Below are 11,327 nucleotides of genomic sequence, written 5' to 3'. Positions count from 1 at the left end.
GACCAGGAGCAGGACTCACAGAAATGGCGCCTGTCTGCTCTCTGGTAAAGGGGAGTCTATAATCAGGCATTGCTGCTTTGTCATTATGAACTTGCGTCTGCTTATCTTTATGTTGAGATTCTTCCAGTAAGATATCCTTCATAGTGGACTTTCTCTGGTAGTTGCTGTACTTGTTATCTGAGAGCCATCTGACCTCTCTTCCCTTTTGATTTCCCATGGATATTAATGGTGGATTCAAGTAAAATGAAAGCCTTGAAAACTTTGATCTTTTCTCTATCATGGTGTCTATTCGTCCAGTTGTAAGATTTTTCCTTTTCTTTACACTGAATTGTAATCCACAGATCAGGCTTTGGTCTTCATCAGTAAATGATTCATGTACTCTTTACTTTTTGGAAGCAATATTGTGTTATCTGCATATTGTGGGTTGTTATCTAATCCCGATGCTACAACTTCTCCAATTATTGGCTCAGCATACAGATTAAGTATGATGAAAGTATACAACCCTGATTGCACACCATTCCTGATTTTAAGCCATGAAGTAATCCCCTTGGTTTGTTAGAAAGATCATCTCTTAGTTTATTCATGGATTCAATAGAAGCACAATTAAGTGCCCTGGATTACACATTTTTAGCAGTGTTATATGAGATTTGTTATGATTCGAACACTCAAATGACTTTGCACAGTCACTGAAATAAGTAACCAACAGCCTTCTGTTACTCTTTGCTTTCAGTCAAGAATCACCTGATATCTATAATATTTCTCATTTCATGTCCTCTAATGAATGCAGCATGCATTTCTCCCAGTTTCTTAATAATTTACTGTTATAACTACTTTTGAATTAACATCTAGTATTTTACTTGTATGTATTATTAATTATATTGTTCAATAATTTCCACAATTCTTTGAAATGAGCACAAACATAGATGCTTTCAAGTCAGTTAGCCTTGTCAGTGGATCTTCCAAATTTCTTGATCCAGTCTAGTGAGTAATCCCAGCACTGCATCATTTTTTGGGGGTAGGGTGGTGATGGTGGTGAGAGATTTCAATAAGCATGCTATCAATTCCTGAAGCCTTGTTTTTGCTAATGTCTTTAGTACACATTGAAATTCTTAATCTTACACTAGCTCTCGAAATATACGAATGTCCAAAAAATTCAGTACAGAAACTATGTGTATTCCTTCCCTCATTTTTTGATAATTCCAGTATCATTTGATATTTTGCTCATAGACTCTTTCAATATTTCAACTCAAGGCTTGAATTTTCTGCATTTATTTCAGTTTGAGATATACTCAGTGTATTCTTTCTTTTTCACTGACTAATTCCACGTTTGTGCACATTTCATTTGAATATTTTACTTTTTTTTCCTCTAGCTGCCTTTTGAATTATTCTGATCATTTCTTTTACTTCATTTTTTCCCACTTTTCTTTATCTACTCTATTTTCAAGAGTCCTGTTTAGAGTCCCTTTTGACATCTCTAGATATCACCATCATTACCATGGTCCTCTTTTTTTAATTCCTTTATTTTTAATGACTTTCTTTTCATCATATATGATATTCCTGAGGCTATTCCACAGTTTTTCTAGGTATTTAATAAACAATATTAAGTGTATCTAATCTCCCCTAGAGATGGCGTCTAGATTTTTGGAATATACTTGTGGTCATATTTCATTTCTAGTGGACTTGTTTTACTTTTCTTTATCTTTAACCTGAACTTGTGTATGTGCAATTAATTGAGGGTCTGTTTTAAAGTAGATTCCTGGTCTTCTTTTGTATGATGATATTGATCTTTCCCATTGTCTCTTCCCACAGATATAGTACATTTGGTTTTGGTGTAGTCCATCTGGTGAGGTCCAGTTGTATAGCCACTGTTTATGTATAGCCATTGTTTATGTTGTTGAAAGGATATTTGCAATGAAGAAGTTGTCAGTCTCACAAAATTCTACCACGTGTTCCCCAGCTCCTTTTATATCCACATTGCCTACTACTTATGTTTCCTTGTTGTTTCCAACTTTCATTTTCAAATCACCAGTAAATATCAATTGATCTTGATTTCATGTTTGAACAAGTTCAATCTGCAGATGTTGGTGGATTTCTTCAACACTGGCTTTAGTGGCTTCTGCATAAGTTTTTATCATGGTTGCATTAACTTGTCATCCTTATATGGTTATTGATGTTATCCTACCACAACAGCAAAATACTTTAAGATAAGTCTTGAAATGTTTTTTTGATGATGATGATGATGAATACAATGTCATTTCTCTTGAAATTTTCCTTTAGACATAGTACCATATGATTGTCTAATTCAAAATAACTACTGTCAGTCAACTTTAGTCTACTAATGGCTAGAATATTGATCTTTATGTGTTCATTTGTTTTTACAACTTCCAATTTTGCTATATTTGTACTTGTAACGTTCCGTGTTCTGATTATAAATGGATGTTTGCAATTGTTTCCTCTCATTTTGAATAATGCCCCATCAGAAAATAAGGGTCTCGAAAGTGTTGCTCTATACATATCATTAAGTCAATTCTGCATTTCTTCCTATCTTATTTTGTGGACATTCCAACTTGAAAGGTTCATCCCTGACACTATGTCAAATAATGTTCCTCATCTTTACAAAGTTTTCAGGGTTAATTTTTGAGAATTGAACTGGCTCAGAATGTTATGTTGAAATCCAATCATCACAATTGATCCTGCTACCATCATAACCACATTTAAGCCGCCACAGTGTAGCAAATGGCAAACATGTGTGTATTTTGTCCATAGAATCCTTCGAAATAGGCAGTTCCCAGGTTATAAATATCAGACTTCATTAACAAATCTTTGTTGTTGATGTTTTTATTAGGTGCCACTGAGTCAGGTCCAACCCAGAGCAACCCTATTACCAGCAGACTAAACACTGCTTGGTCCTGCAGCATCCTCACAATTTTTCCTATGGTTGACAAGCCCATTATTGCAACTGCTATGTTAATCCATATCATTGAGGGCTTTCTTATTTTTAACTGCCCCTCCATTTTACCAAACATGATGTCCTTCTCCAAGAACTGGTCTCTCCTGACAACATGTCCAAAATATGTAAAATACTTTCCTCTAAGTGTGTTCCATCCTTGTCTCCAACGAGCACTCTGACCATATTCATTCGAAGGCAGATTTGTTTGTCCTTGTAGTCCATGATATGTCAATATTCTTCACTAGCATCACAATTCATATGTTCCTGTTCATTCGTCTTCCTTAGTTAATGTCCCAGTTTCATGTGCACATGAGGGTATTGAAAATACTATGCCTTAGGTCAGGCATGTCTTAGTCCTTAGAGTAACATCCTAATTTTCAGTATTCTAAAGAGGAATTCTGCAGCATATTTACCCAAAATACCCAACCCATTGTATCACTTGATCTCTTGTCTGCTGCTTCCGTAAGCATTGATTGTGCATCTATGCAAGATTAAATCCTTCAAAGTTTCCATTGTTTCTCCATTTATCATTTTTCCCTGTTGGTCCCTTTGTGTGGATCTTGGTCTTCTTTACATTGAGTTGTAATCCACACTGAAGGCTGTAATCCTTTATCTTCATCAACAAGTACCTTAAGTCCTCCTTACTTCCAGCAAGCAAGGTTATATCATCTGCATATCATAGTTTGTTAACCCTTCCTCCAATTCTGGTGCCACATTCTTCTTCATATAATCCAGCTTCTCTGATGATTTGTTCAGTAAACAGATTGAATAAATATGGCAAGAGGATGCAACCTTGATGCAGACCTTTTCAGATCTCAATGCATGCAGTATTCCCTTGTTCTGTTTGCACAACTGCCTCTTGAAGTTCTGCATGAATACAATGAGGTATTCTGGAAATCCCATTCTTCTCAATACTATCCATAGGTTATTTAGATACACATAGTTTAATGCTTTGACATAGTCAATAAAGCACAAGTAAACATCTTTCTGATATTCTCTACTTTCAGCTGAGCTCCATCTGACATCAGCAATGGCATCCTTTGTTCCATGTCTTGTTCTGAATCTGGCCTGAAAATCTGGCAGCTCCCTGTAAATGGACTGCTGCAACCATTTTTTGATTATCTTCAGCAAAATTTTACTAGTATTTCATATCAATGATATTATTCACTATTTTGAGCATTCTGTTGGGTCACCATTCTTTGAAATGTGTACAGATATGAATCTCTTCCAGTCAGTCATTCAAGTATCTGTCTTCAAACTTCCCTGGCATAGACGAGTAAATGCTTCCAGTACTTCATGTGCTATTTGAAACATTTCGATTGGTATTCCATCAATTGCTGGAACCTTGTTATTTACAAATGCTTTCAATGTAGCTTGAACTTCTTCTTACAGTAACATTGGTTCTTGCTCATATGCTACCTCCTAAACTGATGGAATGTTAAGTTTGTTTCTAATATAGTGACTCTATGTGTTATGTCATCTTCATTTGATGCTTCCTACTTATCATTCAATATTATGCCCATAGAATCTTTCAGTATTGCTACTCACGGTTTGAGTTCTTTCAGTTTAAGTATGTTGGGTATGTTCTTACTTTTCGGTTTTCTAACTCTTTGTCTTTGGATAGTTCATGATAATATTTAACTCTCTCTTCTTGAGCTGCCCTTTGAAATTTTCTGCTCAAACCTTTCACTTCAACATATTTTCCCCAGTTTTTTAAAGTACTCTACAATTAAGGGTAAGCATCAGAGTTTCTCCTGACATCTTCTTTGATCTTTATTTCCTGTCTTTTTAGTGACCTTTTACTTCATGTATAATGTTCTTGACACATTACATTAGGAAAATATCCTGTACAGACCTCTTTAAAGTGTTCAAAAGCAAGGATATAACTTTGAGGACCAAGTCATACTTAAGCCAAATCATGTGTGTTAGGCAGCATTCCCTATAGAAACAAAACTAGGCCACTTATGATTATACAGGTTTTTATAGCAAAAAAGGAATACAGCAGCAAATGGGTCCACGTGGCAGTACAGACAGCTCAGTCCAACTCAATTTTGTGGAACAGTTAATATACTGAAGGTCCTTCCAGCTCCCACCAGCCACTTGCCCAAGGCCAAGGAAGCAAACAGTAGGAAGATGAGATGTTGAGGTGGAGCAGAGGCCAGTAGTGCAGGGTAGCAAGTAGCAAAGCACCATGGTGTAGATGTAGGGGAATCAAGTGGCTGTGGGGTGGGGTGGCATCTGGAGTGGTGGGAAGATGAGTGGAGTCGGCCCGCAGGCAGCAGACACAGCAAAGTGGGGCCAGTGCTAGGTCATGGAACAGTACCACACAGCAACTGGGTCCACCATGGTCCAGAGGTTGGCTGAGCCCACAGGTAGCGCAGCACATGGTTGAGACAGTGCAGCTAGCTCAGGTAGCACGGTGGTCTGATCACCAGGGAGAGAGCGGAAGGGGTTTGGCTCAAGGAATTATTTATCTCAGTCACATCTTCAAAAGAGGTCATCAAGCTGGGACCTGATCAACAAGTTAAACTACCTACATCTTCTAATGTATGCCGTGTTGGCAAAAAACAATAACAATAACAACAACAAAAGAACCCAAACAAACCCAAAAATGCTATCACACCATATTTCAATTTCCTCTTTTGCATGTGATTTGGACATTGAATAAGGATGATCAAAGGAAACATGGCAAAGATGTATTTTGCCATGGACTGACAAAACAGGCATGTCTTGAAAGAAGTACAGCCAGAAGGCTATTTAGAGGCAAAGATAACACTTTCTCTCACAAATTTGGGGGCATTGTATTAGGAGAGATTATTCTCTGGACATGAGTAATCATGCTTGGTAAAGTGGAGGGGGGTGTAAAAGAAACCCTGGATGAAAGAGATTGACAGAGTGGCTGAACAGTGGGATCATTGAACAATTGTGAGAATCCCCGAGATCTGAGAAGTGCTTCTTCCTGTTAGGCATAGGGTTGAGATGAGTCAGAACTGACTAGTGGCATCTAATTGCACTGTATTAGATCTCATCAAGTGAAATTATTAGCTTTAACTGCCTAACGCTGGCTGAGAACGCTGGCCCAATCAAGTTGACACAAAACCTTATATCATAATTTCCATCATCTCCACTTTGTACTGAGTAATAATATTGTATACTTCTCCTTGATATTTTCTGCAGATATACTCTAATTGGTTTCAATGTGTTTCATTTGGTGATGTTCATATGAAGAGTCATCAATGATGTTATTGAAAAGGTTATTTCCAATTATTAGGAATTGGTCTTGCAAAACTCTATCATGTGGTCGCTATTCTTGCTTCTATCACCTCCTGATGAATATCTTCCAACTACTTCTCCTCTTTTTTGTCTCTTTCCAGTTACCAATACAGACCAATCTATCTAAACTGTATGCTTGATTAATTTCAGACTGCAGAAGTTGGTAAAGATCTTCAATTTCTTCAATACTAGCTTTAGTGGTAGATGTTTAAATTTCGATAATAGTTGTACTATTTGATATCTTTGTATAAGTTGTCTTCCTTGTATGAATATAGATGTTGTCCTATCACAGGCTATATTGTACTTCAGTAGAGACCATGAGATGTTCTTTTTGATGCTCAATGTGATATAATTCCTCTTGAATTTGTAATTTCTTACAGAGCCAGTGGTCATCAAACTTTTTAAAGAGGGGACCAGTTCACTGACCCTCATACACATTGGAGGGCCGGACTATAATTAAAAGAAAAACTATGAACAAATTTCTATGCACATTGAACATATCTTATTTTGAAGTAAAAAACAAACGGGGTAAAACACCTGGCAGGCGGGATAAATGTCCTTAGTGGACCGTATGTGGCCCACGGGCCGTAGTTTGAGGACGCCTGATTATCTGATTCAAATAAGTCAATACCAGTCAGTTCAGCTCACGAATGGCTAGCCTACCAGTTTTTATGCATTCCAGTTCATTTCTGATGACTTATAAATTTCCTATATTTGTATTTCAGATATCCCACATTCCAATTTTTAATGGATGTTTGAAGTGGTTTCTCCTAATTTTGAGTACTTTCCCATCATTAAATGAAGGTTACAAAACATTTGTTCCATCTGTATCAATAAGGCCAGTTCTACTTTGTGGAGGCAGCTCTTGCCTAGTGAAATTTGGAGTGCCTTCCAACCTGAGTTGTTCATCTTCTGGTGCTATATCAGATAATATTCTACTGGTATTCATACGATTTTCAGAGGCTACATTTTCAGAAGCGAAGCTCCTTTTCTTTGTTCCTAATCTGTTCTTAGTCTGGAAGACCTGCTGAAACCTTCACCATGGGTGACCTGGCAGTGTTTGAAATACCAATGGCATATCTTCTAACATCAAGCAACACACTAGCCACAATAGTAAAAACAAGCATGTCTGATGGCCACTGTTATCCTTTTATCTCCCTGTATTTGCCTATTCTATATACTTCGGATAAGTGGGATCATATGATTTCCTTACAAGTTATTTCAGTCAGCATACTGTTCTCAATGTTTATTCAAGTGGTAGCATATATCAGAACTTTATTTCTTTTTATGGCTGAAATATATCTTATTTTATAACGCTACCACATTTACTTATCCACATTTGGATAAATTCCACCCTTTGGCTATTACGAATAATGTTGCAATGACATTGGTGTACAAGTATCTCTTTGAATGCCTGCTTTCAAGACTTTTGAAATATACCTGGTAGTGAAATTGATGACTCATATGATAATTCTATAATTAACCTTTTGAGAAACTGTTTTTCCAGTGGCTATACCATTTTGCATCCACAGCAGCAATGGCAATTTTTTTTCTCAGTTTCTCCAAAGATGTGCCAATATTTTATATTTCTCTGATAAAAGTTATCCTCAAAACTTTGAGTTAATTCTGGCTCTAAATAATCCTGTTAGACAGGATAGAACTTCCCCAGAGGATATCCCAAATTTTTACAAAATAGACTGTTACATAATTTTCTGGTAAAATGGCTAATGGGTTTGAATACTAACCTGTTGGTTTGCAGTCAAGCATTTAATCACTGGGTGTATTAGTCTGAGTAGACTAGAGAAACAAATCCATTGAAACTCATATGTATATAAGAGAGAGTTTTATATAAAGGGTAATTGTACATTAAAAATGCATCCCAAAATAGTCCAGCCCAAGCCCATAAGTCTGATATTAGCCCATATGTCTGATACTAATCTATACAGTCCTCTTTAGACTCAAGAAACACATGCAATGACAACAAGTGTAGTGGTTAGAAAGTCTTTGGATCCAATGAGGTTTAAAATCTCAGCCCTGGCAGGGGTCTCTACAGGGTTTCTCTGGCTTTAGAGGTCTGATTGCATCAGAGTAGATTCACGTGGCTTCTCCAGCTCAGGAAACTAGTGTAGTTCCATGTGTCTTGTCAGCAGCAATGTTTCCCAGGGACTCCAAGGAGGAGATACCAGATTTCCCAAAATTCTCAGGAGAAGGCTATGCCCACAGAGAGGCTTCATTGGCTATGACCCAATTGACCGACTAGATTCCACCCCTTCATTCTTATCCTCAAATTCACAAATGATTATATAAATACCACACTGGGTAACTAGGGCTCCTATAATCAATTTCAAAACAATGTTGTTGAGTTGATTCAGACTCATAGTGACCCGGTATGTAGGTTTTCTGAGACAATACATCTTCATAGTAGTAGAGCACCTAATTTTACCCCTGTAAAATGGTTACTTGGTTTGAACTGTCCACCTTGAGGTTAACAGCTATGTTAGGCTGACTTCTGGAGAGAAGGAAAATCAGTGACATATGTGCATGAGCACACACAGGAACACAGAGAAGTGTATGTGAAAGTAGAACTAATGTAATTGTAAAAGTGGAGAGTCCAGTTTGGTTCCAAGTCCATGGGTCACATGTTAGACTTGACATTTCACCTGTCTCCTGTAGCTTTAGTATCTGATGAAACCAAAATAGGCAGGAAGATCACAGAATAGATTTGTTACTGGATACGTGAATTAATCCAAGTTTGACAGGTCAAATGTCAGGCCACTAAATAGGATCAGCAAGCATATGATAGGTCATTGGCTCAAGTCCACAGAACCAGCATTTGACATATCAGATAACAGAATCCAGACTCAGCAATAAAAAGCAAGCATTCCCATTTTATAGGAAGTAGGCTAACCCCCAAGGAAACTTCCTTTCATTTGCATCTGGACAAAAGGATTTCACACCAACCTAATCTTCTGTTAGGTCACATCATTGGCAATTATTAGGCCTCACATGCCAATTTGACATGAAATATACAAGAGCTGGCTTACGGTCAACCCTCAGTACAACCAGGGTTCCTATATAATCATCCAAATTGGGATGAAATAGTATCTTTCTGTGATTTGACTTGCATTTTCAAAATTCATGATGTGAACATCTTTTCATGTGATTATTAGCTACACACATCCTCTTTGGAGAACTGTTTATACTTTTGCCCATACGAAATTGATTACCTGAAATGTAATAAAAAATTAGAAATAAAAATTTATTTACCTATTTTATTTTTTAAAGGATATTTCATTGCATTTTCAGTGAAGGCTTAGATGCAGTTTAGATTCTCTTTCCATAATGTCTACACAAGTTGTCAATTGACATTAGTTACATTCTTCACAATGCAATAGCATTCATTTCTGTTCAGGTTGTCCCATTTTCATTAATCTACTTTCCATTTCCCCATGTCTTCTCATCTTTTCTAAACAATAATTATTGACCATTTGACCTTATATAAGTGATTTTTTAAAGAAGCCTAGTACATACAAATGATTTCCTTTTTTTTTGTTTATTTGAGCCAAGCTATTACTTAGGTTAAAGTGGGTTGATTTTACTTGACAATTTAAAATTATCTTAGTGTAGTAGTCTCAACTGACTTTTAAGTATGGATTTTTAATGAAGCTTTTGATATTTTACTGAAGCAAAAAATGCGAAAATCTTCACCAATTTGAGTGTAATCTTTGGGCAGGGTCTGTGCTGATCTTTTTTGGACCATTCTGATTTTACTATATGTGTTTCTAAAACTGGTTATATGTGGATTTTTAAAAAGGAATTTGCCATTCTGTTTCATAAATTTTTTTTCTATTTTATCAGTATCCAACTATGTGAAATTAATGAGAACAGTTGGTAAGTGGGCAGAATAGGACTGTGGTGTGTGTACACTCGTAATCTTTTTTTTTTTAATCATTATATTGGGGACTCTTACAGCTCTTGTCATAATGCATAGATATATTATGTCAAGAACATTTGTACATATGTTGCCATCATCATTTTCAAAACATTTTCTTTTCACTCGTAATCAGACGTCCTGCTTTTGGCAGGACAGTCCCGATTTTTGACAATTGCTTCCGCATCCCGCGGCATTTTTAATAAGTCCTGATTTTGGAAAAGAATGCACAAGCTAGGTTATATGGTTTTCAGCTGCCATGTGGCTATTTCACCTGGATATGAGTTTTATCAATGGTGTCCCGCTGGTGTCCCGCTTTACCAATGTTAAAATCTGGTCACCTACACCAAGTGCTGTCTTCCTTCATCCACTTTTATGTTGTCTGTCCCCCTTCGAGTGGGTTATATGTTGATCATAGTGATTGGTTCCATATTTCTCCTCCCAACTTCCCCTTCCTTTTCAGGTGTCACTGCTCTCATTATTGGTCCTAAGAGGGTTATCTGTCCCAGATTCCCTGTGTTGTGAGCTCTTATCCGTAGCAGTGTACATGCTCTGGTTTAGCCGACTTGTAAGGTAGAATTGGGGTCATGATAGTGAGGGGGAAGGAAGCATTAAAGAACTAGAGGAAAATTGTATGTTTCATCAATGCCATACTGCATTATGACTGGCTCGTCTCTTCCTTGTGACCCTTCTGAGAGGGGATGTCCAATTGTCTACAGATGGGGTTTTGGGTCTCCACTCTGCACACCGCCTCATTCATATTGATATAATTTTTTGTTCTGGGTCTTCGATGCCTGATCCCTGATCCCATCGACACCTCATGATCACAGAGATGGGTGTACTTTTTATATGTAGGGTTTGTTGCTTCTCAATTAGGTGTCCACTTATCTTCAAGCCTTTAAGACCCCAGATGCTTTATCTTTTGATAGTCAGACACCATCAGCTTTCTTCACCACATTTGCTTATGCACCCATTGTATCTTTAGCCATCTTGTTGGGAAGGTGAGCATTACAAAGTGTTCTTGCATTGAGGGAGTACTTGTGTAGAGGCCCAATATCCATCTACTACCTTAATACTTAACATTTAAATATATATACATAGATCTATTTCCCTATCATTGTATATAAATATATTTACATATGTACATGCCTCTATTTAGACCTTTAGAAATAT

The 11,327-nt window shown here is 37.0% G+C and overlaps 1 pseudogene; it reads right to left on the bottom strand.

Moving 5' to 3' along the window:
* Positions 1–9,911: 9,911 nt before the first annotated feature.
* Positions 9,912–10,012, bottom strand: LOC142436744 (U6 spliceosomal RNA; annotated as a pseudogene).
* Positions 10,013–11,327: the final 1,315 nt, after the last annotated feature.

The sequence above is a fragment of the Tenrec ecaudatus genome, unplaced genomic scaffold (genome assembly GCF_050624435.1).
Source record: "Tenrec ecaudatus isolate mTenEca1 unplaced genomic scaffold, mTenEca1.hap1 Scaffold_555, whole genome shotgun sequence".
Classification (NCBI taxonomy): domain Eukaryota; kingdom Metazoa; phylum Chordata; class Mammalia; order Afrosoricida; family Tenrecidae; genus Tenrec; species Tenrec ecaudatus.
The sequence above is the reverse complement of the archived record's forward strand: the minus strand, read 5'-3'. Positions and strand labels throughout refer to the sequence as shown.